The sequence below is a fragment of the Python bivittatus genome, unplaced genomic scaffold (genome assembly GCF_059951505.1).
Source record: "Python bivittatus isolate LINGU-HERP-01145 unplaced genomic scaffold, Pbiv_v1 ctg000840_np1212, whole genome shotgun sequence".
Taxonomy (NCBI): domain Eukaryota; kingdom Metazoa; phylum Chordata; class Lepidosauria; order Squamata; family Pythonidae; genus Python; species Python bivittatus.
The window spans coordinates 17,939,690-17,966,634 of NW_028277113.1; the positions used below are offsets into that span (position 1 = coordinate 17,939,690).

Genomic DNA, 26,945 nt, shown 5'->3' on the forward strand with positions numbered 1-26,945 from the left:
GTAAATAAGTTATACTTCAGTCCATTAGTTTGTATGAATCTTTATGTGTAGATCAGTATGAATAACAGCATAATACTGCACTCTTAATGCATTTATACACGTATTGCTTCCAATGAGGCAAAGTTACTTCACTCAACAAATCTTCTATTTGAGTTCTGAGCATTTCATTGGAATATTTAATGTCACGTACAAGCTAGACGTATAATACAAGCAAAAGATGTGATGCTTTAAAAACTTTCTAAAAATGCCATAGTTAAATAGATGAATAGGTACTTTGGATGTTCAGTTCCAGTTTAGATTCATACCTCCTCTGGTATCCTTTCAGGTATGCTAGAGAACACATTTTGGGCAAAATGCTGTTGGTGAACTTCCCTTCCATCAATGTTCCGCTGTCAATTTTCTTGCTTCTCCCCTCAACCCAGTCTTTGTCACTTCCCACAGCAAGAAGACAAGGTATATGAAAATTAGGGCTCTTCTCTTGACCCCTTCCCAGAAAATAACTAAATATCTGTCACATATTCTTCAGTTGAGAATATTTATGTTAGCTAGGTTTCACTTAATTCAGCTACCATGTACAATTACAAAAACCACAACAGCTAAAAATAATTTGACTGCACATTTTCCTTGATAGTATCTCTCATCAAGCATACACACCTAAAGTAAAACAGCAGTCAAGGTATTTGTAAAACCACCTGCGTCTTTGGTCTTGAGATCATGGGGACTAACCAGTCCCAGCCTAAAGCTTATACTTTCATGGGAGATTAGCTGAACAGTTTCCGGACTGTGGAGGCATGTGGTTCTTTGAAGGTACAAACCACCTAAATGTCACCTGAAGGAAACAGGCAAAACCACAATTCAAGCAAAGCTTGAGTGAAAGCATTCCAGTCAGCCCCAACGATATTTCAATTATACATCAGTGGCAAACTGGTTGTGACCCCAAAGTAGACAGATTGCTGCATGTGCTGGGCCACTTTTGTTTCGTTGACCCAGGAAAGATGCTTTTACAAATTTACATACACAGCATTCAACACAGAGAATACGACATAGAGATAGAGGAAGCCTGGTTGTTGTTGTTGTTGTTGTCATTGTTTTGCCACAACATCTCAGGGAAGTGTCACCTGCTAGGGGGAAACAAATACCAATCACTTTCCCTAAAGTAAATTCTATCAAGTTGCCTAACAGGTGGCAAGTGCTAAGGAGGTGTGTGGAGTGGAGTGGAAGGGAGTCCTCTTGATGTTCCTCCCAGCCCATCCTCTGCTCCTGTTACCTATCACTTGGGTTATTTCTGAACATGGGCATAGCACTCCTCCAAATGAATGCTAAGCTTATGTGAAAAAATAGCTGATAATTAAAAGATATAAAAGAGGGCATGAGATAAAATAGAAGGGAAATCACCAGTGAGTAAGCTCCGTCTTCAGCTAGTGCTGCAAGGAAATGGCAGTGCTGTCAAGAGAGTGTCCAAGGAATTCTGACCCAGTGCCCAGAAATAGCTGGTGGACAACCATGGAGAACATGCCATCATGATTGGCCTATGTAAAACCACAGTCATTACCATGGCACCTAATGCCACCAAAGCCAAAATGGAGTCGATAAAATGCACTCTCCGATCAAGGGAGAAATAACTGAAGATGGTAAATACTGATGTAACACTGGAACAGAATAACTTTAAGCTGACTCTCATATGGGCAGGAGATGAGAAGTCAATGTCATAAGAACATGGCAGAAAAAAAAGAGGTCTAAGGACATGTTTGTACCTTGCTTGGGGTAAGTGAGGAAGAGACCAGTGATAAATCCACTTTCTTCATGAAGAAGATCTCAGATAGCAGCTTTCAGAATTCTGTATCCTTGTATCCTGTACCCCTAATTCTTGCATTAAAACACCTTATTCAAGTCTGTGTGATTCTTGCTTCCTTGATCATGCCCAGTGGTATGGGACTTGACACCACCAGGGGCCATTTCTGAGGCTTTTTCAGCCCCTTGTTCTGCTCCTCAGCCAAGAAGCATTTTGTGTTTGCTACTGTCTCTGGATTAGCTTGCTGGAGAAATGCTGCCATTAGTCCTGCCAACTACCTTTAGGGTTCTTCCACTAACAGCAAGGCCTCAGTGACCGGCCAGATGAAAGAATCCATTGTAAGGGGGTTGCAGCATAGTCTTCCTTAGGATTTCTGAGGACTCGTCTTCTCTCTCTTCTTCTCCCTCTGTATCTTGCTCCCTTTAGGTTTCCAGTTCGGAAGGCTGAAGCCAACTGGAAACAATTACTCTTCTCAAGAAGGCAGAGCCAAAGCCTGAAGGTTTCCTCCCAGGGAACAGGAAGGAAGTTCTTCTGGCCCCGGCTTCTCAAAAGGAATTAACCCTTTCTGTTGGCCCCACGACTCAAGTGACTGAAAACATTACAATTTGAAGTGCTACCTGAAATTAGCTGGGATAAAAAATAATGGGGAGTCTGCACCCCCAGCTTTAAAAAGGTTGCTATATTATTTGTGGTTCCTCCATGTTTATCTCCCTCTGATGCACCTTCCTATTGCATTGATCAATTTTATGTTTCAGGTTGGCACTTTAAAAATGCACTACACATAATGTAGTTACTATAAAGACTTCACAAACACAAAAAGAAGAGGTCACAACAATGAAGGGCCAAAATGCTACATCATGTTTGAACTCTACTGTTATGCTAGAGCAGCAGCAAATAAGGCTTGAAAGAGGGTCTACTAGCTCTCTGACTGCAATGTGCTGCAAACCAGCTTCATCTTCTACGGTACCCTAACATCTATTGTTAGTTCTGTCTACCTTTGGGAGTAGAAATGGTTGGCCCAGAATTTGACTATGGAGACTAGGGAGACATTTTTTTCCCTCCTAGAAAGGATTTTGTTACAACAGTTTGAGCTCCTGGAGAAAAGAATAAAGTTATAAACTCTCTATTCTAGTATTTCCAGCCTGATGGCTATATAAGTGTTACCTATAGCTCTTTGGTTTCCTGGCCAGTATGGTCAATGGAGAATTCAGAAGTTGTGTTGGGCTATGTTTGCAGTGCACTATCTTACAAAAGATTGCTCTATTCCAACAAGATATTTCAAAGACAATTTACTATTTAAGGTGTATATTTGCACAGGAACATATAGTTCAGTATATGTATATTGGAATAAAAAGGTAAAATATGTAATGTTGATAGGCTGTTGGCTTCCATTCTTAGACCAATAGCAGGAAGTAACTCTAGAAGTTTATTGTTTGACTTGGGGCCAGTGATTTATGATACAATGAAGCCATTATAGAAGAAAGGAAGAGGTGGCTGAAGCCAACTAATCTTGTGCACTATATTTATAGGGCCAGTAATTATCCAAATTTTTTGAGAACACAATAATATCTGTTGAAAGGGAACATCTGGGAGGGGAGCAAGATGTCCCAATTAAATGATTGATGAACCGCTCATGTGTTAGATTACTTGCTGTGTTAACGGGATTGCAATTTTACAAATGCCACTCAAGTTAACAAATGTGCTTTGAGAGGAATGTCAGGGGAAGGAACTAAGGAGGGGATCATGGAAAAAGAATTCTATTTCCATATGTGATTCAAGTAAGGAGAGCAGGAATGAGTTTGGGCACAATTGAAGTGTAGCTACACTGCAATTAAATGTGCTATGCAACCTGGCATGGGGAGGATCATTCAGTCTGAATGCATGGAATGTTTAAATACACATGTGATGTTTCTCACTTGTTTTAACAGGAATGGTTAATTAAAGAGACATTTTTTGATTTCTGGGAAAACAGCAATGGCTTTCAGTTATGTTCTCAAAGCTATGTTTACTCTAGGATCCCATGCAGCTTTTCTGCTGAAAATTGCTCTTTCATACTTTTTTTTCTTTTATTCTTTTGAAAAAGTAAGTTATTCTGAGTGCAATGAGCAACTTTGGAACAAATAGCAGTGAGGGAGGAGATGACTTTCATAAGAACGTTCCTGCCAGATGCTAATCCAGATTGGGACACTATTCTGCATCAGGAGTCCATGGCTGCTTTTTTTACAAAAATAAAATTTGACAGATTAATCAGCTCTGTTTAAAGAATTTACTTACGTCATGTGCAATAGTTTGGGCCTTTAATTATAAGAAGGAAAGAAATTAGCAACAGCTGTAATCTATTTCTTTCTTATAGTTGAAGTTCTCAGTTGACCTTGTCTACTCCAGTTGCAGACAAATAACACTGAGTATCAGAATGGTGATGGTTGGTGATACAATCATGAAAGTCCAAGGAAGTCATTGGTATAACAGAAAGTGATAAAAAGTGCATTTGTTTGCTTTTATTCTGCATTTTGGGATTAATCCTCATTTAATCAATGGTCTATGTAATGATGAAAATGGTGGAAGTAACTAACAAAATAGCCGTGCTTCTAAATTCAGGCAATACATTCCAGAGAACTCTTCCTATATTGACCTCTCTACTAAACTATACTGGAGACTTGCCACAGAATTGCACATTCATTTGTTCATTCATTTCAATTGTATGCCACAGGCTCCTACAGGACTCATGGTGGCTATTGCTCAACTGCGGTACTGATGAAGCTTTTGGGGCCTCACTGCCAATCTCTGCACAGTGCAGAGAAGATTGAGAGAAGCTTGTCCATCATTACTGCTTTTGAAATTATAAACATATCTTTTGTCCAGCAAGCTCACCATTATTTGTGCTGACATGATGGACTTCCTGGGTTTTGAGGAAAAAGTCTTTCCCAGACTGCTCCCTGAGCTAATTAAACCACAGATACTAATGACTGAACCTAGTATTCTCTGAAGACAATGCATGCAGTCTGCCACCAGGCCATGAGCCTCCTCATGGAGAAGAACTTACAGTAGTAATAGGTCTGTAAATTAAAAAGCACAGAAATGTGTTTTAGACTTGAAGATGCTTTGCCTTGCAAATCTTCGAAATGCCATAACTCACATTATTTGCTTTAATTTTTCTGTTACTGAATGTGTATCACAAGGAAGTTTCCTTCAGCAGGCCTGAAAGATAGCCATCCAAGGCTCCATATTCCCCACAATATCTTTAGCTCCCTTCTTCTTCCTCCTCCTCCTCCTCAAGCTTCCCCCTCCTTGCATAATTCATAGCTTGTTTGCCTTTCCAGGCATGCCATTTGCAGACTTAAGAAATAATTGTTGTGAGCAATAGCTTCCAAATTCTAACACCGACCTACTGGGAGCAACTAAATTTGGAACAAGCGCTTGCCTGCCTTTTCATGTTTCTTTGCACTGCAGGCTGGACAGTTTGATACCAGTCATGGAACTGAAGTCAAATAAACACCTTCTTTTCAGATGCCAAAATCTCATGGCTTTTTCTTCATAAAGGAAAAGACATATAGATATAGCTATATATTATATAGAGATAGATAGACACACACACTGGCGGCATATTTACTTTTTTTTTTTTAAGCTACCTTTTATCTGTTCTCTTTACTAGGTTGCACTGAATTAAGAACCAAAGGAAGGAAATAGGCAGGTTTCCCAGCATTAATGGAAGTGGGTAACAGCACAAGTTTTCCTTTCCAAAAAGGAGAAATGTTTAAAAATTTTATGCAATTTTAGTTTTAAATGGGGAAAACTTAACTGAATAGCTTTCCTATGTTTACGAGATAAACATAATCTAGATAGGATGAATGAAATCTGGCTAACTTTTGGAAGAACAGTGGGACGGATCTGGATATACAATAACTGCTTTTTAAAGCTTTCTGAGGATATTATGACTTTCATACAGACCGAACATGGAGTCAAAAAGTTCCAAAAAGCCTCTACACGCCATTGAGTTCCCATGACAACATAAGACCTAAAGGCTCCATATTCTCAAGATCCTTGTAGTCTCTGCCTCTATATGGGATAGCCCTGGGAGATAAGTTGCTACTTGTTATTGAACTTGGTCTTTAAGTAAGATAATGCTAGGAACCCCAGTGAGGTTACCACATTAAGCGGTATGTTCAAACAGGCTTGATAGCGTCTGACCGGAATACTTTAACAGATCCTGCACCACCAGGGAGTTGGACCAGATGATTTCTGAAGTCTCTTCCAACTTCAGTGATTACCCAGGCAAGGTGTGGGGCAAGTTGTGACAGAGCTCCACCTTTTCATGTGTACACCTGATCACTTGCCCACAAAATTGCCCAATGCAAAACTGGAGAAAATTTAATTTTTTCAGCAACCATCATCATCATTCATAAGGGGTCATGCAAGCAAGGGAATTAGTAGGGTCTACCAATGAGGTTTTGAATTATCTCCATCCCACTTCATAACTTACTAGAAGGTTGAATGAAAGTCACACTTTCAGTGACTAATTCCTGGATAGTTTGGATCCAAAAGAAAACTACCAGGGTATTTCATATCCACCTTTCACCACAACCATCCTTAGTTAAATTAGGAATAATTTAAACTACCTCAAATGTCAAGGTCTAATTTTGGAAGGGTTTTTTGTGTGTTGTTATTTTATGGTCACTCAGTGCATAAGTCAAAGTTTTCTTCAACTGCTGCTCTTCTGTTGCCACTCCCATGTCAAACTGCCTGCTGCAGAAATTCAAAATGGCTGCTGGTAAAGGTCTTGGAATATGAAAAGTTGCCTTCTACCAAGTTAAACTATCTATCCCTGTATCTTAGTGTTACCCGTTCCAACTGATACTGGACTTCCAAAATCTTGGACAGAAGCTTTTCCTGGTTTTTACTGAGGATACCAGAGACTGAATCTGTGCTTTTTAGCGTAAAACATATTCAACTATTGGGGAATCTTCATCAGTTGTGAGCGGGGAGCAAACAGGAGCATCTTGGTTTTTTTATGGAGTTCAGTTTTCAGTCAGTATTCAATCATAGTTTGATATACAACTTATAAAGCCCCCAACTCATACCTATTCTGAAAGGGGTATTTTTAATTCAGGACATAATGGAGTCTCTTTGGGGGTAGGAGTGTCTTGTCAAAGTCAGTTCAGCTGGCAGTTCTAATCCTTGAATATTTGAAATGTGGAGGAAAATAACAAAGCTTTCCACCATGTTCCACCCCTTCCCTAAGGTCATTCTTCACCAAATGTGCCAAACAAAGGACCAGCTGCATTTTTTGACCACAGCTTGGTTATACATGCAAAGCTGGGGGTTGGGTGGGGGGAGGGAAGAGTAGAGGATCATCCTTTATTAAAGCCTGAATAGTGGAGACTTTATGGCCCACTGAACCTGCATTGTATAATAAATAAAAGCAGAAAGAGAAACTCCCTGCTTACCTAGTTCCATGTACTTAAGAGGAAAGATCCAAGTCACGACCAGGAAAGGAAACAGAAAAGAAATGGTAACTGTATCATACTGGCTTTTTTGACTACCAGAAAAGAGTTCGTGTGAGCTTAACATGCTATCTAGGATAAGAAAAAAGCTGGTTATAAATAGAAGTCCTCTACTCATAAAAGGCAGAACTTCTCCCAAGACCAGGCCAAGACTAAAATTATCCTGTTAGGAAAAAGAATAAACTTCAGCCTTGAAAAGAAATGCAAAAGGCACATCTGCATTCATTCATTCACATGCATCTCAGATGCTACAAAACCCTGCAAGGGTTTCAGTTCTCTCAACAGAAAAATAATAGCTACCTTCTTGTAATGTGGAAAGCTGTATGTACACCAAGCATTTTCCTCAGTTTGGCTTGCACTAAAAGAGTAAGGACAGCACCACCCCACGGCCTGTTTCCTGAGGCAGAATGCCCTTGGCAGTGGGGACAGCACAGTTTATGCCAGCATACTTTTCTACTGATTCAAGTACTGCCAACTGCCAGCTATGCCCTACAGCAGGAGCAGAAAATCTGGATCTTTGCCTTGCGCTACCTCCATATCAGGTGCAAGCCTCTAGAAGATCTGTTTAAATATCAAATCACCTGAAATCTCAAAAAATGGCCAAATTTTGTGAGATCTCAGATGATTTAATTTTTTAAAGAGTATGGCCTTGACTATTTTTTTAAACATTTTGGATCACAGAGCAGGTAGAAGCTGTGCCCAAGAGGATACTCATGCACAGGTATGTATTGGTACGTGGGAATGACCTCAGGAGACAAGAAGAAGAGCTGCAGCTTGCAAAACAGTCTGATAAATAAAATCTGAGTCCGAAGGAGGGGTGGGGGTGGCAAAAGTATCGCAGAAGGGACCCTCCCTAGTTTTTGGGAGAGTAAAAGTAAGGGAGGGGAGAGGTACTTTCAGACTTGTAAGATTTTGTTACTGTAACCTCACAATAAAGGTAGTGTTAGTACTCATGGTTGGTACTTCTTGTCTGGACCACCTTGAAGTGCTCCAGTTGCATCCTTTTTTGATCTGGGAAGACCTTCAGACACTCATGCCATAGTTGCCTCACGATTAGACTACTGTAACACACTCTACATGGGCCAGCCCTTGAAGATCATCTGGAGCTACAGCTGGTCCAGAACATGTTGGCATAGGCAGTGATGAGGGCACCATGCTATGCACATGTTGGCTTCCAGGTGCAATTCAAGATGCTGGTGATCATCTTTAAAGCCCTTCATGGCATAGGGACTGGCTATTTCAGGAAGTGCTTATCTCCAGTTGTCTCTGCCTGTCTTGTTTAGTCCAGTAGGATGGGAGTGCTCTGGGTCCCATTAATTAAAGAATGTTATCTTGCAGGACCCAGGAAGCACACCTATTTTGTGGAAATTCCTGCCCTCTGGAATGATCTCCTGTCCTCCAGAGATGTGGGTGACTCTCACCCTCATTTTTTCAGGAAAGTATTGAAGACCTGGTTGTTCTTCCAGGCCTTGGGGACAGGGTGACTGTCAAGCCCTTTCTGTTTGGTTTGGTTTCACCTGTTTTTTTTTTTAATTAGTTTTGTTCTTGTATTTTGCTCTTCTGATCTGTTGCATTCTTTTCATATGTTGTTTTTTTAGTTGTAAGCAGCCCAGAGTTGTTTGTGAGTTGGGTGGCCTATAAATTAAATAAATTATATAAATAAATATTTTTGTTTAAATGTGGGGATCTACTGATGACATCTAAGTGTGACACGTGCTTTGTGTTGATAGAAATAATGTGAATTTGGATTAATTAGTGGTAAGAAATAACCTTTTTCCAAATTTGTATTCATATCTGTATTGGAGATAGTCGGAAGTCATTTTCTGTTTCATCTTTCTAACTATTCTCACTATCTTAGTTTCTGCCTTTTTCTTTTAGTTCTATCTTTTTTCTCTTCTCTTCTTTTTGATTTGTATTTGATTTGTACTTTTTATATATCTTAATAAAAGTTTTAATAAAAAAAATAAGTGTGATACAATCCAGTGCTGTGTTGCTGACTATAACGTAGAACATTTAAGTACTTAGGTAGCAGGAAGAAAGGGGGGAAATGTCTTTGCTCTGTACAGGGCACTACAATTCCCTAACAGAACAATGAAATCAACAGATGCAGAATAATTGTTCAAATATTGCTTCTAAAATACGACCACAAACATAGGCAAGTATTCAGAAGCAGCAGGCTTTTAAGCAAGTACTTACTTGGAGGTAATCCACTTGCCCAGATAAGTACTGCATGCATGGTTCCTCTCTCCAATCCATTAGACGGGATTATGCATATGAAGCTTTGTTATACAGTAAAAACAAAAATCTCATCCATTGACCAGTTGGCAGGAAAAGCAAAAGGAGATCTCTACCTATATCCTCCAGTTGTCCTTCCCTGCTTAACAGCTTTTTGCATTTTTGCATTTTTTTTAAAAAAAGGGGGGGACGGGGGATTAGTTCATGGAGCTCCTCCTCCTCTGTCCCTGCTCCTCTGGATCAGGGGATGGATATGTTTCAGATCAAAGTTTCAGGCAGCAGTTCAGAACTGAAGTAGTAGCGTTTCATTTACAGCATCAGTGATTTGGAAGCAAATGCAAGGTTTGGGTTTGTTTGTTTTTTAAAGATATTTGGAGAACATCTACCTAGAGAGCACAACAGGCCCAAATGACAGAACTTACAAGCCTCTAAAAAATATGCAGCAGCAGACTGTCAGCAATTCAAAGAGCAACGTATAAAAATAGATAGGTTTAAGTTCGGCAATACACGCTTTCACTATTATGTAAAACACATGCTACTTATCGGACATTTGCATGTCAACTCATACATTTTTGTTACACATGGGTTATCTTGGAGCCCTAAAGGCCCTTACCCATTTGCAAATATTTGATTTAGATGGAGGCAAAGCTATCATGCAAACATAAACATATTCAGAATGGTGAGGATTGTCAGAAATACAAATGGGCTTTTATGTTGTTCATTCACTTCCTGTTTCATGCACTCATCTATCTGCCTGAATGTCTCTCAGCTTATCTGTTTCTAAATGCCCACAATATTACAAGTTAGTGATATTTGGATGAACCACATTTGCTTTCTCTGTACCCTTGTGCCTGCAGGGAACAGAGTGAAGAATTTTCTCCTTTTTGAACTGTAATGGCCATCAACCTCTCACTTCTCATCAGCTTTATTTGTGCATGGCTGTGTTCAGAAAATTGGGATGCCCATAACAATCCAGGATGAATTATAACAAAACAGGTAAGAGGCCATTCACAGAAAACTGCCATGGTAATAGCACTTCCTGCTAAAAATTCATTTGACAACTTCTGTGATATGTCTGATGTATCACTTACACTGCTAATTTAAACAGACTGATCATGAAGGCCTGCAGCGCCATGATACAGTATGAGATGAGAGTTCAGAACACTGATCATAATCCTTAGGAATTTGGGGGACTAATTCTAGGCAAACTCTATTTGACACTCTGTATTGGCAACTGGGAAAGCTAGGATACATCAGGCCTTCTTCACATGTAGCCACAACTGATTAGGAGCTGCTGTCCATGTTTTATTTCACTGGGCAGCAATGAATCCATTGTGTGGTTGGAGCCAATCACATGAGCCTTTCCCATTCAGTCAGCATCTTCCAGGTTAGCTTGCTGATGATATAATGGGGGGAAAACCCCTGATGCAATTGGTTTATCTTATGGGATTGCACCATGCACATCTAGGAAATGCATCACCAAAATATAAAAGATCTCGGTAGTCTGTTTCAACTGTTCAAAGTATTAATCTCTCCACCCACCCCACCCTACAAACTGATTAATATGTCATGATCTAGTAGAACATGACTTAAAGCTATGTTCTCATCAACTGGGCTGACCATGTGATAGTGGGTTCCCATATATAGCATTCTTCACACTCTTGGTTCTGCTGACAATGCAACTATACTTCATACAGAAAATGTTTACCATTTTAGTGCCCATTCTTTAAAAAATTAACTTCAAAGATTTCAGTATAAAACAAGTAAGAATTGATTTTTAAAAGCCTTCTTTGAATTGGACAGTGATGTTGTTATTGACTTACGTGTTGAGGGGTTCACAAGTGCCAAGCCAGGTTTTGTTATTGTTTTGTTTATTGTGCAAATAAAAAGGGTGGGGCTTCAATCAAGTGGTTTCAGCCATCATGTTGACATTCCCCCTTCCCCCAATGCCTCTGCTCCTGAATGCCCTCAAGCTGCACATGGTAACTTTGAGATGTCACTGGAAGGGATAAAGTGGAAACATTTTGATGTTTTTCATCATTTGGAGTACTTTTGGATGGTTTTAAGGATAGAAATGGGAGCATTCCCATTCCCATTTTAAAATAAAAAATCATGTTGCCCAAACAGATTATGACTATAAAAATTTACAAGGCTTAAAGCACCCTCCTGCCCCTGAACCCCTCTAATTTGGAGAGCTCCAAGGGTTACAAAACGGATGCTGGTAGGCTGCATGCAGTCCCTAGGCTGTGCTTTTTTGCTCCTTTAGTGTACAAATATTTACCTGTTCTTTTTTCTAATATATGCATTTTTGCCTACCTATTTTAAGTTGCAGAGTACAGAACAATTTTTTGAAAGATGTTTGGCTATTATATTGACTTATCATAAGGTTATGCAAAGCTTTGAAGGAAAATTTTTCTTCTGTGAAGTACCATGCAAAATAGCCCTTGGAAACTGGTTTCTGAACCCATGCACCCATCTTGCCCCTAAAAGTGGTCTTACTGTCACCCTAGAGCTCTCACCCAGCAGTTCTAATTGCTATGGAGACAGAGAAGCTTCTTCTGACTCTTCCAGTCAGTTCCTGGGACTGCCAGATGTGGCCTCAAGAGGACATGAAGCACTGCCTTGAGAAGAGGCATGTTCAACAAGAATCATAGGACACAAAGCACCTGACTGAAGAAAATCAAAGCCTCACATAACTGATGAGTTTGGGGGAAGAATCAGATACTGAATTAATTTCTCCCCCATCCCTAGAAAATGTGCCTTGGAGAGGATCTTATCTTAGAAGCAGAATTTTAAATTGTGGGGCTAAGAAAGGGGTTGTGCTTGAGCTCCTAAATTGCTGGAGATTGCTGAGCTTGAGAGACTGGCAGGGAGCTTTGTTACAAATTAATGAGAGGAGAAATGGAGGAAAGCCACAGCATGATCAAGAAAGAGCAGAAGAACTGCTGTGGGGATGCTATTGTCTGGTTAGCCTAATTGTATTTCAAAAACTTTCCTTTCCCCCCATTTTTGATTTAGAAAGCTCATGCAACAATCACACTTAGCTATATAATGGATCTGTGAATTCTAGAAAACAAGTGACCATCAAAGGGCCAACAGTGGCTCTCACTTCTACCGGATGTTTGCTACTGAAATATTGTTGCGAGCTGTTGCGTACATTTAGGACAGGATGACACAAGAGTCTTCCTACTTCTTCTCCCCTGTAACATTCCATGAGAGACAAGTTTCACTAACATTCCATGAGAGACAAGTTTCACTAAAGAATTATAGATTTAATGATGCTTCCCCCGCCTACCCTCTCTCTCCTACCAGATGTGTTTCCTTTTCATTTCCCTTCCCTTTTATGCAGAGATTGTGATGGTTTCCATAACACAGTAAATCAGAGTATTCTTTTGATTTTTTTCCACTGGTGGGGTGGTGCCTCTGAATCTTGTAGTGACAAGAAGCAAGAAAGTCACTGGAGTCCACTTCATATATTTTCTTAGTCTCATTGTAAAAACATTTTCTAAGCAAGCAGACTTCCACCAATATGGATGTTTTTTTCATCGACTGCCACTGCAGGAGCCCTGGAGACAGCTGAACTGATCCAGGTTGAACTAAAGTTTCCATAAATCTGCCAGGCTGGAATCCTCTGGTGTCATCTCACCTGGATGCTTGGAACTTATTTCTAAGCTTTTGATCCATGGTGGTGCTGAGTCCAAATAAATAAGTTAGAAAAGCTTCAGCCTTGACCTTATCATTACTTGTATGGAATAAACCTTCCTATTTAAATAGAAAATTAAATGGGTGAGTTTAGGATTCACAGTACCCAGCTACATTAGCACTAGAGAATGAGGTAAATGTAGGCCACAGGCATCTGTTCCTAACCCCGATGATGCCAGAATGACAACACTTGCATTTTGAGATCACAATTCAAGCTCCATCCTTTTGTATGTGCATTGCAGTGCTGCCTAGAAGTAAAACGTATAACTTGTAAGAGGCAAAATGTATGTTGCAGTGTCATGACAAAAACTTGCTCCCCACCCACGGATTGGAGCAGACTCTTTCAACCCACACAAGTGAGTCTCAGAAGTACCTGCCGTGGAGACATCACTTCTATTGGCTTACCTGCACTTTAGCTTTAGTACATTGTCCAAGCCAAGAACAGTAGATGTTGCTTTCTAAAGGTAGTATATTATTTCTCTTTTCAGCTCCAGAGTTATTTTTCCCTTGTTACTTCTTCACTGAAAAACAAAAAATCTTGTTCATCTAGAGTTCATTTCAACAATTCAGCAGGGACCACACATTCTCTTTATTTCATGAGAGATCACACATTCCCTCCCTCTACCCACCCCATATGTGGACTACTTCACATTAGGCACACTACTCCAAATACTTATATACTGGCAGTCCGGATACACTCATACAAAGGTTAAATTCTCCAGCTGTTTATTGCAGAATACTCTATAACTTCCTTCCAAAGGTGGTTTCCCCAACCTTTAACACATGCTTGTGAGTCACTATGAATTCTTTTAACAAAGTTAAAATCCAATAGATGCCTCTTGCCCAACACAACTGCTTCTGTCGATTCCCTTCAGGACCACCCCCAAACCCTCATATATATTCTAGAAGTTTGGAGCAGTTTTTGAGAACATACAGATTTCAGAAGAGAGGAAGGGAGGGGAAAATTATGTTATGCAAAAGAAAGTACACTTGTGAAAGGTTGCATGTAGCTCCATAGCAAAAGTGAGATTACCCTTTCTTGTACCCTAAAACTGCAAAATCAGATGAGGCAGTTCTTGGAGATCTAACTGGATGGTGCATAATATGTGTGTGTGCAAGAAAAGGCACGCATATACAGTATGCTATGCTCTTCTCATGTAGAACTTCTGTTTTTGATTAACCATAGCCTGCTGTGCTATTTGAAATACAACAAATGTTAAATATGATTAATTCTAACAAGCCAGCTTTCAACTATAAGTTAAGTGAATTCTGGGTTTGGAAAGCAACAGGCTATGTTGGGATTAATCTACTACAAATTCATAGCAGCCTATTCTTCTGGCTTTTGGAACAATTGGAGTTTTGTATTAAATAGAACTTTTCAAAGAGTGAAAGAGAGAACAGGAACATGATACCACATCTTCTTAGCACAGAAAATTGAGAATAATCAGTGAAAAAAAAAGTGCTTTGCATCTGTTTATCGCTGCCTGAGTACAAACTGAGTGCAAACCTAACCACAGCAAGCCATGCTTTGGTAACCTTTCACTATATAGGGCTGCCCTTGAAGATAAATGAAGTTAAAGGCAGAATTTTAGTTGGCACAATTAGATGGGACCATAATATACACAGGCATCCAGTAGCAGTCACAATGACCTCAAAATGACATTGTATACATTTACATGATGTAAAATGACATCAGTATGGAATTTACATCATTTGCACATTGATGATATGATGCATGTATTGTCACTCCACCTTGTGAAGCCCCCTGAATGTCTTTTTAATTCTGAGCCTAATTCAAGGTAGCAGTTCTTATATTTAAAGCCTTAAACCATTTAGGAGACAAATAGCTGAAAAAGAATCTATTCTGTTCCAGACTGCCTTTGTCAAGCATTTTTAGAGGAAGCTATCCTCCACACATTTTTTCCCTTTTGCCAGGAAAAATTCAGTATAGTAGAAATAGGCCACAGAAGATTTTTCTCTCTGTTGACATCTTATTTTTAGAACACTTTCCCACTGATGTTTAATAGCACACCACTGCCATTATTTCAATGTCAGATTAAAACTTACTTATTTGAGCAGGTATTTTGGGGTATTATGCTGGTTTTCTTTTCACTCCTGTTCGTATCCTTTATATTTATTGTGACAGTGTGTTATTGTATTATTTTGTGACATGTTTGGTTTTATGCTTCTTGAAGGCTGTCTTCATAGTTTAGGATGAAGGTAGATTAAATAAACTTGGAGTAAATAAATGAATTTTTCAGATCTTTTAGAGCAGGGATGGGCAACCTGCAGGCTGTGGACTACATGGGTTCCAACATCATTTTTTGCAATGTATTTGGAAAAATAAGGAGTGAAACTCTGGAACCCCCCCATCCTACCCTACTCCCAACAAATTTTACAAACCAGATGAAAATGTCAATCCTCCTGTCTTACATCTGCTCCCATTTCATCTGCCACTAATCCTCAGGGGCCAAGAATGTTAAAATGTGAACAACAGTCTCCAGAAACTGCCTGCCCACATTTAAAAACAAGGGTGGGAAATCTGTGACCTTCCAGATGTGGCTGAAGTATAACTCTCAGCATTCCTCATCACTGGCCTTGAAACTTTGGAAAGTTGTAGTTCAATGGTATCTGGAGGGCCAGTTTCACTCATTTTTGTTCAAAAAGGCTATTTCTAGCATAATATTTGCAGATAAGAGCCAGGCTTATAAAAGCAGCTATGCCACTCCTCATGACCAGTGTTCCCTCATGGAAACTTTATGTGACTATTAATCAACTATGCACATTTATTGATGTGGAAGATCTGATATAAATCTAGAAGCCAGTTCATAGCTATATCTGGGGGGTTTGGCTATCCAGTCTCTAGAGTTTCTACATGGAAATGCTTATATGGTTAACTTTTGAATTAGTGTCAAATCTTATGACAGAAATAGCCCCAATTCCATTTTTGGTTACAGAAATAAAATAATTCATAATAGCTTGCTTCCTTTAATATATCTTTTTTGGTAGCAATTTTGAAAATGTTTACAATTCTGTATCTCTCCGTAAGATTACAAATGTATGTAATACATACATACATACATACACACACACACACACAAATTGTGTGTGGGGTTGTTTTGTTGTTGTTTTGCTTCTTTGTTTTTTTTGCTTTGGTGTGATTTCTGTTTTCTGATTTTAATTTTAATTTTCTATTTTTAAGGTAATTTTTTAACAATTGCACTTTTTATCATTGTATGTTTAAATAAAAAACAACGTAAAAGAAAAGAATTCTCCCCAAATCTAAACTCCTATAGAGAAATAATTAAGAAAATCTTGTTAAATCACATACATAAAAATGATGAATATCGCACTCAAGCTTTACTTTGTATGTGATAGAGTGAATCAGTGTGAGTATCAGCAGGTCTTTTATGAGAAAATGATTCCTTTAACACATATAATGAGTTCTGATGTTGACCACATCCTGGAGAATTTTTGCAGCCCTGCTTGTGACTTTAACAGTACCCTTTGCAATAAGCCAGAAAAGCACAGTTCTCATGCAAGAATTGTCAGTAAAATCCATAATGAATTCACTGTGAGGCTGCCAAATAAGCTCCATTATATGCCAAGATGTGTCCACAGACATTCTCCAAAGAGTGCCATCATGTCACCTTTCTCATCTTAATTCATGGCTCTTGTTTTCTGATTCCATAGGTATTTATGTGCAGCCAAGGCTCTTGCTCTAACATACCGGCCAATTAATCTGGAATCATTTCTTTTAAGTGGGCTCTCCACTTAGTCAGTTTTGGGGTTGTTCCATTGTACATTCACTGTCAATTTTCAGACTGAGCTTCCTTGAGATGGAATATACAATGACAGGAACTCCTAGAGCTGCTTTCATAAGTGATTCCATTGGCCTGAAAGAGAAGGAGAAAAGAAAGAAAAGAAAACGGAGGGTGGGGTTGAGGAGAGAAATGCATTCATTTCTTCATTTGCTATTAGGCTTCACACTGTCATGCCATATGACTTGATTTTTCCTGCAAAGGAACAACAGGATTATTAAATTTCAGTCTGGTTGGTGCTGGGATACAGAACACTTTTGGGCAACCATCATTCCTGAGCCCATATTTTTGGATTTCTGTGTAGAGATGAAGCAGGGCTTGAATGATCAATTTTCACCATCTTAGAGAACCTCCTGTCCTGCCAGGCTGCATCCCTCCCTGGGAACTGACAGCCAATCAGAACATGCCTTTCCTGGACTATAGGCCAGCAGACATCTCTCAGCCAATCAGGGCTCAGCTACTAAGCATCCTGCCCCCTCAGTTTCACACTGAAAAACAGAGAGTAAATAGGATTTGTGTTATCTGCTTATCCTGGTGACATACATCCTGATATGACATATATATGTGGTTCCCATTACTCAGGCCTGCTATCCTCCCATGATGCCAGAAGATCAGGAATTGGAGGCGGATACGTTAGGTATTCCTTCTGATGACTGCACGAATACCCTTTGTAAACTTGTAGGGCAAAACACAATCACTTCTGCAGCATTTCTCATTGCTGAAAATGGAAGTTCCCAATAAATAAATAAATAAATACACATCTGTCTTTTGCACCTAAGCAAGAGATTCAACCCAATGGAAAGGACATAGGGACATGGGTTTAGGCATGGGGAGGAAGGTTCCAAAAAGTCAGGATGGTGGCTGTGACCATGACATTGAAGCCCTGCCCCTTTTTTGTGTTGTGTTTTTAAAAAGCCCTGCTCTTTTTCTGACCCTCCCTGGCAGACACACCTGCATAGCAAAGGAATGGAAATTGCCAATAGGCTTAGTCCAGTCTGTGACTGATGTCCATAGCTTCAAAGCCATTACTTGCCTTCTACATAACATTGTTTCTTAGCTTGACATCCCTATCTAGCAAACTGAAAGAATGGTGGCCAATCTGAAATGGCCATTGTGAAAAAAATGAACTACTATTTGTAAAACGTTTGTGAGATTCACTAGGATATAGTGTCAAGTCCCCACTCAACTGTGGAGCTCACAGTCTGGTTTGGGATCAGTCTGTATCTTTCAGCCCAACCAGAGAATCAAATGAGAAGCCTTGCCACATGTGTTGGCTTGAGCTCCCAGAGGAAAGTAGGAGAGAATAAATAAAACATAAATAAATAATTTGGCCAATTCCACATAAGATATTTAACATGGAATTGTTTCATTTTTAAAAAAATTTTTTACAAAATCACCATACAATCTCACAACCAACTTGTTGCTGTCCTGTGTTTTCCCTCTGCTTCTTCTTTTTTAATGAGTCTAGACAATCAGGCTTTGAAAAACAGAAAGTACTGAGCATTGTTGTAGCTCTTCTTGTACCTCACTGCTTCACTCTTCTTTCAACTTTCTGGTATGCAGTAGTTTGGGTGCAAGCAATGATGTTTCACAACTGAATGTAGTTACAGTTGTTTCTGGACATTTTGTTTCTGTGTAGTTGTCAATACAGTGGTACATCGGGTTACAAATTTAATCCGTTCCGTGACTCCGGTCGCAACCCGATTTGTTCGCAACCCGAAGCAAATTTTCCCATAAGGTTCAATGTAATTACCGTTAATCTGTTCCAGCGTCCGCGGACCACGCGTCAAGGGCGGAAAAACGGCCGCGGACCACGAGGCAGGGCGGAAAAACGGCCGCGGACCGCGCGGCAGGGCGGAAAAACCGCCGTGGACCGCGCGGCACGGGCAGAAAAACCGCCACGGACCGCACGCCAGGGTGGAAAAACGGCCGCGGACCATGTGGCACGGGTGGCAAATGGCTGCGGACCACGTGGCACGGGGAGGAAATGGCCATGGACCATGTGGCACGGCGGAAAATGGCTGCGGATCTGGTTTGTACCCCGAGGCGGAGTTCGCAAACCGAGGTAAATTTTTGCGGCCGGAGCTGGTCATAACCCAAAAAGTTCGTAAGCAGAGGCGTTCGTAACCCGAGGTACCACTGTATATTAGACTTGAATCAGAACAGCTCCTCCAACCACAGAGTGGATGGGTGACTTTGGGTACATCACTCTCATCTGCCCTACCTCTTAGGATTTTGGTTATGGGGATAAAAAGGAAAGATATCTCACGGACACTGAACTCTCAGAGATAAAGCAGAAATGAATGAATGAATGAATGAATGAATGAATGAATGAATGAATGAATGAATGAATGAATGAATGAGATTTGATGCCTTGCATGAAAGCATGTGCTGGGATAAGTGAACTAATAAACAGAAGTGGGGAAATCAAGGTATCAGTGTTATCATTTTGAGCCAATTAAGGCAGCTAATACTTAAGTAGGTTCAGGGAAAGCAGGAACTGAAAAGTTAGTTTTCTCCACCCTGTGCAGCCAGTGTTTATTCTGTTCAGGACAGCTTTCCCTACTTTTCATCTGAGTTCTCCATGAGCAGGTATTCCTGATTTAATTCCCTCTTACCTGTCCCTCTGCTGTTGTAATTCCCCACTTAGACTCCCAGAAAGTACAATGTTAGCCCCACAGAGCTTTGTTTTTCTTTTTTGAAAAACCAACACAGTGTAGGAAATATGTTTTGTACTCAGCTGAAAATGCAAATGGCCAATAAAACTTTAAAACAGGAAATAGCAAGGGGAAGAGGGAGAAAAGACATACATACATACAGGTAGTCTTCATTTAGCAATCACATTTGGGACCAGCAACTTGGTCATTAAGCGAAGTGCTCGCTAAGTAAAACCACAAATGTGCTTATGATCTTACTTCAGCTTTCCTTTGCTTTACAGACCTGGGAATGTTGTAAATGTGATGATTGGTTGTAAAGTTATTTTTTCCTCACCACTGTAACCATGAACAGTCACTAAACGAGGTAGTCACCAAATGAGGACTAGCTGAATCATTTAAAATGCTATGTGGAGGACAAAAGAAGGCGACTTCTTCTCTTCTGATGGTTAAAAACACCACTTTAATTACAAGCAAGATAAGTGGTGGGAGAATGGAGCAACACCTATCAGGAAATGGGTAATAAAAGGTGGCTTGCTGATATTAGCCAAAGGAGAGAAAAAAGTGAAACACTTATGATCTGTTATATTCATTGTATGGTAAGACTATAGCACAGTGAAATCATGCTATACAGTATTCACACATAAATGCTTGGTTGCTCTTCTAGACGAGGCAGGTTGAAAAATTATAACCATTCCCTCTGGACCAAGTTTTCTCTTAAAAGTGTATAAATGACAAATACTTGGCACGGATCAACATGGTAATAGAAGAATGTACACTACAGTATGAATATGAACCAGAGACAAGGAACTGAAGCTCAGCTTTTTGAGCATCAGATCTTTTTGCAGAGCTTGGCTCCATGTTTATGAAAGCTAGAAACTTGATTTCAAAATCAGGGACTGTTGTCCTAAAAAAGATTCTTTGCCAGATTTTTGATGGAATGAATACTTTGGATCATGCCTTTGCACTCTCAGTGACCACCTCACATTTAGTTTCAAGGCAGGCCCAGAAATAAGACAAGCTGCAAAATTGGAGAGATGAAACACTGGATACTGGAAAAGTGTAGGAAATGTTAACAACATCTTTATTTTTAAACATGGCTTGCACTGTTTCTGCTAATTATGTTGGCCATATTTATGGCATAGACTGTTCATTTTCTGGCTGTGCTGGAAAGACTACCTAGAGAGGCGTTATTCTCCCCAGCACAGTGTCAGATGTCACCTGGTAGGATATTAAAACTGAGATGAGATTGTGTCAAAAATATTTTCTTTTATTGCATGGTAATTCATAAAGCAGTGCCATTGTGTTAAAGAGAAGTCCCTTTGCTGGAGAAATGTTACCTCAGGCTGCCAAAGGGGAGACATTTTTCCATAGTTCAGTGTGAATGTAAGCCTTCACAGCCACGCAACATCCTCTCCTGGAATAAATGGCTGTTTTAATGAGAGCAGAGAACCAGCCTTTCAGACTTTTCACACTAGAAAAGGGAAGCTTGGATACTCAGACTCTCGTCTTAATTTCCTTTAATATAAGCACTAATTGGATTGAAAGAAGCCAAAGATAGAGCATAATAGATTTATGATCCTTTTTAAAAACATTATTTTAGTGAAACAAAACCAACATTTGAGCATGTGGAAGGAGCACAGGCTGCTTGTTTTTACGAAGTAATTATGACTTAGTGTTTACTGTCTCCCTGATGAGGCCATCGGTTGCTTTAAAGTGGCTCTGGGATGAATATCAAAAACAGAATTTACAACCAGGCCTTTCCGACATGAAAAATAAAGCTGAATATTTATATATTTATTCTGTTCTGCCCCCATGCCCAGTGTATTTCTTCTGACTTACTGCATCCTTGTTTTTCTCCAAAATTCTGCCTGCCTCTTGAAAAGCTTTTCTGCTTGATCTGAAATGATTTTGGTTGAGGGGTGGGGGGAGAAAGAGGGAGCAATTATTAGACTCCATGCAAAAAAAAAAAAGTATTTTCTGGTGCATCTGATACTTGGCATTTACAAGGATAAATTCTGTTTGCTACCATTTGTTGGTATGAAAGTTGGTTGCCCCATAAAAATTGGCTCTTGGCTTTCATTTAGTTTCAGCTTTCTCAGAAATGAAGCATCTGGATTAATGTTTTGGAATGTTTGGACAGGCACTGCAGTAAGGAAAGTCAAGATGGCCTGGGCTGCAGCTTAATAGTAATTAAACTTAAAAACAACTATAGTTTCTGAAACTGTCAAGTGGATGCCTTCCAAATATATTGGACCACAACTCCCTTGAAGCTCTTTAGAGGACTTCCCAAGCTGCACTCTCTGAACATGCTGGATTACAGCAATCATGATTTATCTGGCACAGCCATTGGCTGTGGAAGATAAGAAGGAAGCACTCTTGGGGAGGGGGGTTTGGGGAAGGCCCAGAGATTCTTTCTGGATATGTAGCATCTGTTATATTTGCTGTCTGAATCTTGAGATCCTTCAATCAGTGTAATGCAAAAAACAAAAAATCTACTCAGAATGAAAGAATTCTGATCCCAAGAATATATTTTGACTAGCAGAATTGAAAACTTGAGGGACTGTCTCATCCCCATTACATCAACCCATCCTACCTGGTCAGGCAGAGAGGGCATGTTGCAGACCCCGTCAGCGAGAGCATGTTGGCTGGTGGGGCCCAGGAGGAGAGCCTCCTCTGCCATTGCCCCCACCCTTTGGAATATCCTCCCCCCAGAGGTGCGGCAGGGCCCTACCCTCCTGGCCTTCCAGAAAGGGTTAAAGGCCTGGCTCTCCAGCTTGCATGGGGTGATAAGAATGTTAATCAATCCTGAGGGTGGCTGGCGCCCTGATGATACTCCCTGAGCTATTCGCCAATTCCATCATTCTTGGAATTTATTTATTATTTATTTAAGACTGCCCAGAGTTGCTTTTTAACAAGATGGGCAGTGACAAATTGTATAAATAAATAAATAAATAAATAAATAAATAAATACATACATACATACATACATACATACATACATACATACATAAAACAGCTCATATTTTTTCAATACAAAAATCCACACCTGATTACCCATGGTTTCTTTATTTTAGTGGAATACTGTATTTTAATACAATGGAAGACAGTCATCTGATTGCTGCTGTTGGTCAGAAATCCTTGCCATACAATACTAGTTGCTCAGACAGCTACTGGTACATTCAGATAAATCCTTCCTTTATTCCTCTTTGAGTGAATATATGATATTAGCATTTTTAAAAGATAAATTCTGGGAACCAATTTTTTTCAACAGTAACTCATGAAATCTTTTTTGGAGGGAGGAAGTATCACATAGGGCTTTGATCTGTAGGTCCTGCAGTTCCACTCAGACTGATAGATTACGGCTTTCATTTGCTTTTTTCAATGGATGTGACTAATGAAAATCCATTCTAGATGACTAATGAGAATCCATTCTAGGTATAGCCACAATTATGTTGCATTAGAGTTATGCCTGGGTTGGTGCACATTTGACAGAATGCAATCAAAGCAATATAATAAAAAGCTCAGTGGAGTCCATCTCTATTTTGTACAAAAGGCAAATTTCCCAAACTAATGCAGTACCAAAGCAAGTGATGAAGGCATAAAAAGGAACATGGCTGTTTCAATCATGTTGGCAGGCTACTGGTAACCCAGAATGAAAAACACAACTATTCTGAAAAGATGTATTGCAGCCCTTCCTATCTTGATGCCCTCCAAATACTCTGGAATTTCAATTTCAAAAATTTTCAGCCAGCATTGCCAGTATATGGAAACCTGTTCACATATTCAGTTATCCTGGTGAAACTTTAACATTAAGCTACAGTACAGACAGATTCCACCTTCATTACTTCATTACTCCAGCAAACCTGACAGCATTTAAGAACAGCCTGACTGTGGACAGATTCATTTGAAATGAAGTGTCTGTTTCCTCAACACTTGACTCCAAATGAAACAGCCAGCATATGGGATACAGACAAATCTAGCAACATTATTTACAGAGATCTTTGTTATGGACATGTTGACTATGTGATATCATTTTCAGTGATGGGTGTTCAGGCACCCATAACAACTATTATTTATGGTTCAATGCTCAGGGCAATTTCCATACCACACCACACCATTTTCACTTCCCAATCCTTCAGAACATAGTCTGAGTTAACCTTCAACCAGGATTCCTCAAAATGAGCTACTCACCCCTCATTTCCCTGCTAGCACCTCTTCCTTGCTTCTCTTACACATTTTCAATATATATTGTGTGAATCTGTTTGGTTGTTTTCCAACAAGACACACACATCTGAATAGCTGCTTAGAAAGAAAGCTTCCTGGCTGCAAAGGCACCTTTCCTCTATTGCACTTAAAAGGCCCTGCATGTCCCTGCATGCTATGCATCCTTTGTGTCCAGATGCTGTTCCCAGTATCTGTAATCAAGTTTGTATGTTGCTCCAATGACTAGATAGGAGAGAGGGAAATACATTCATGGACAGGACACTAAAGCTCTGGATAAGGGGGGGAGAGAGAGATGGTTGCCTTGAATCCAAGAAGCAGACAATGGAGTGAAGCAAGTAATCCTTCACTGGAAAAATGGTCTACCACAAGCTCTGCAGAACTGCAACGTTACAAAGGAAAACAATTTAAAAAAAATCTTTGTTCTGATTATGTATAAAACAGTACTGAATTAAATAGACTCAGTTTCACAAGCCAAGCAATGTTCTGAGATTGGAAAGGTCTGGAGCTGCTTCAGAAGTGCTGCAAAACCTTTGTGGAGTTGTTCCTTCAAAGAAACCATAGACTGTCAGGCTAATTTTTAATTGGAGGAACATAGTAAAAATGTGAATTCCCTTTCGCTTTGACTCTCATTATCCAAATAGCCAAAATTGTATTAACAGCACACTGTAACAATATTTAATCAGGAACTATCTTTTTGCACAAAAGATTTGGTGCAAGTTAAAAAATTAAATACATTGACATTATTCATTTAATGTAAAGATGTTGTTGTTTATTTATTTAGCCTTCTTCAAGATTGTATCCTGATGCTTAGCATAATTTATTCCTATCAGCGGGCTGTCCTTTCATGGATGCCACAAGAAACTTCTCAAGGAAGAAAATATCTCAAAGAAAATGCCACAAAGACAATCTTCTTATTAAGATAACGAACATAAGTTGCATTTTATAGAAAACAGGTGAGCCATTTGACTTATCTAGACCTAATGAGACAGGCAAGAATTGCATTCTTGAAGCAAGAGGACTGCTACTCTCACTCCATCTTGCTAGGCTATTATTTATGCTTGCAACTGAATCTCTGCCCTTTTTATCACAGGTAACTTAGCCTGAGTCCCCATTTGCATTTGACCACAGCCCAGCCATTCCTTGACAAGAGCAACTGCCCTCTTTTCCACATGGCATTGTCTTCACCTCAGGCTTAAGTTGTCCTTAGCTGTACCCATATTAAACTAGTATTTCCTCATTTGTATGCCATTATTTCTCAAGGTGTGCAAAATCTCTCATGCTCTGGAACCCATTACACTGAAGGCAAAGCTAGGTGGCCGACAGTGGGTGTAAACAGTGGCACCTATTGACTGTTCTAGGCTGATGCAGGCAAGCTTCCTCCCATCAGGTGCCAGTCAGTCTTGTTTACTGCTCTTTTGCTATTGGGCAGAGCTGCACTTTCTCCTTGGCCCATTACCAGTAGGACCACCCAGCATTACGAGTGCAGGAACAGATAAGGACATCTTCTTCCCCTTCCCAGTCAATTGCATAGGCACCTGTATTGGTGTTTTCCACACAGGAGACAGCCAGCCAGGCTGGCCTTTTCTGCATGGATGGGAAGGGCAAAAAGCAGAAGAATGTGTCAGGATTGTCTTTCTCATGGGAAAGGATTCATCCCGTTATCTCTACAACAATAACAAATAATATTTTGACTACAGAGATCATGTGAAAAACACCTGTTATTGTGTGTTGTGTATTGTGCTATTTACTGCCACCTATTGGCGTGTGTATGCTAGTTACCCAGTGGGGGTGGCATAGAGCTATAATACAAAGGGAGGAAAATGTGCAGCCTCTCTGAGTAGTTGTTAGTTGTTTTAGTGTTAGCCACTATGTAGGTTTTATGGGCTACGTAGTTGTAACAAAGTACCAAGTAGTGTACCTCTTCTCTAAGAGTTTGTAGCTAGAGATTTTGTTAAGCTTGTGTTGCTAATAAGTCTTGGATGCTACATTAAATGAGAAGATGTGTTTTTCTTTATATTTTGTATGATATTTGCATTTTATGGAATTTTGCATTTTTATCAATAAACACCAGTTAGTATATATTTTCTGACTGGATTTCTTTGGGAAACAAGAAATGGACATTGCATTGTGTTTGCTGTCATGGCTAATATCTTCCTGGAGTTTTTGCTGCGCTCTGCACAAACAGGAGTGTTTGTGATTATCACTCTGCCCGACAGAATGACCAATCAGAACTTGTGGTAGTCATAGTGCAGAGCAAGGACCAGATATAGGGACCCATGAAGATGACCTTGGAGAAGACATTGAGACTTGCAAGATTCTGTTAGCATAGCCTATCTTAATAAAGTATAGTTCTAGTCTTCCTCTGGAGTCAGTTTCCTGATTTGATTTACCTCGTAGGACTGACACCAGCCCAGCCACATTGCCAACCTATTGCAATCCAAAGTGAAATTTCTGAAGCTGGGAGCAGCATGAGAGAGAAGCATCTGCCCTTGTCTCTTTAAAGAACTGCACCAATCTAGCTGCTTTTGTGTTGGTGGTCCACTAGATTTGCACATGAGTGATGGACCAGTCCAATTGCTACTGCTAGCTTTATTGAGTTTGTGCAAGGCTGAAATAGCGTCACAGTCACAGTGTAAAAGTGAAATGACATCACCAACTTCCCCTTTAATCTCCAGAACATAATACAGAAGAATCTGCAGGTCTACAATTGATGACTATACAGGAAAAAAAAAAAAAAGAGTGGGAGAGGAATCCTAAATACACTCCTGCCCCTTAATATACTCATCTCAGTTCTATTCATAATTCATTTTTCCACTTTATTTTACTTCACATTTCACTTTATTAGATTTGAGTTCTGACAGAATGGGGTTTAGCAGGAAGAACAGCTAAAGCAGTCTACAGAAAACTGGCAGAGTCCTGGTGTCTCACCTATTCCATTTTTACTGCAGTACTGTGATTGACAGATCTTCTTCTTACTGGCTAGCGACATGCTCAGGGAGGACAGCAAAGCCAG

At 39.8% G+C, this 26,945-nt stretch overlaps 1 long non-coding RNA gene across 4 annotated transcripts in view; it reads right to left on the reverse strand.

The window, feature by feature from the left end:
* Positions 1-26,945, reverse strand: part of LOC112541480 (uncharacterized) — a 105,453-nt gene continuing 78,508 nt past the window's right edge. For 2 of the 4 annotated variants that reach the window (XR_015793908.1, XR_015793909.1), the window contains exons 2-4: positions 16,961-17,126; positions 13,636-13,751; positions 1-13,478 (exon numbers count right to left, since the gene is read on the reverse strand). This is a non-coding gene — a long non-coding RNA (uncharacterized LOC112541480). The remainder of the gene's footprint in view (positions 13,479-13,635; positions 13,752-16,960; positions 17,127-26,945) is intronic. The other 2 variants (XR_015793911.1, XR_015793910.1) reach the window with 2 other exon arrangements.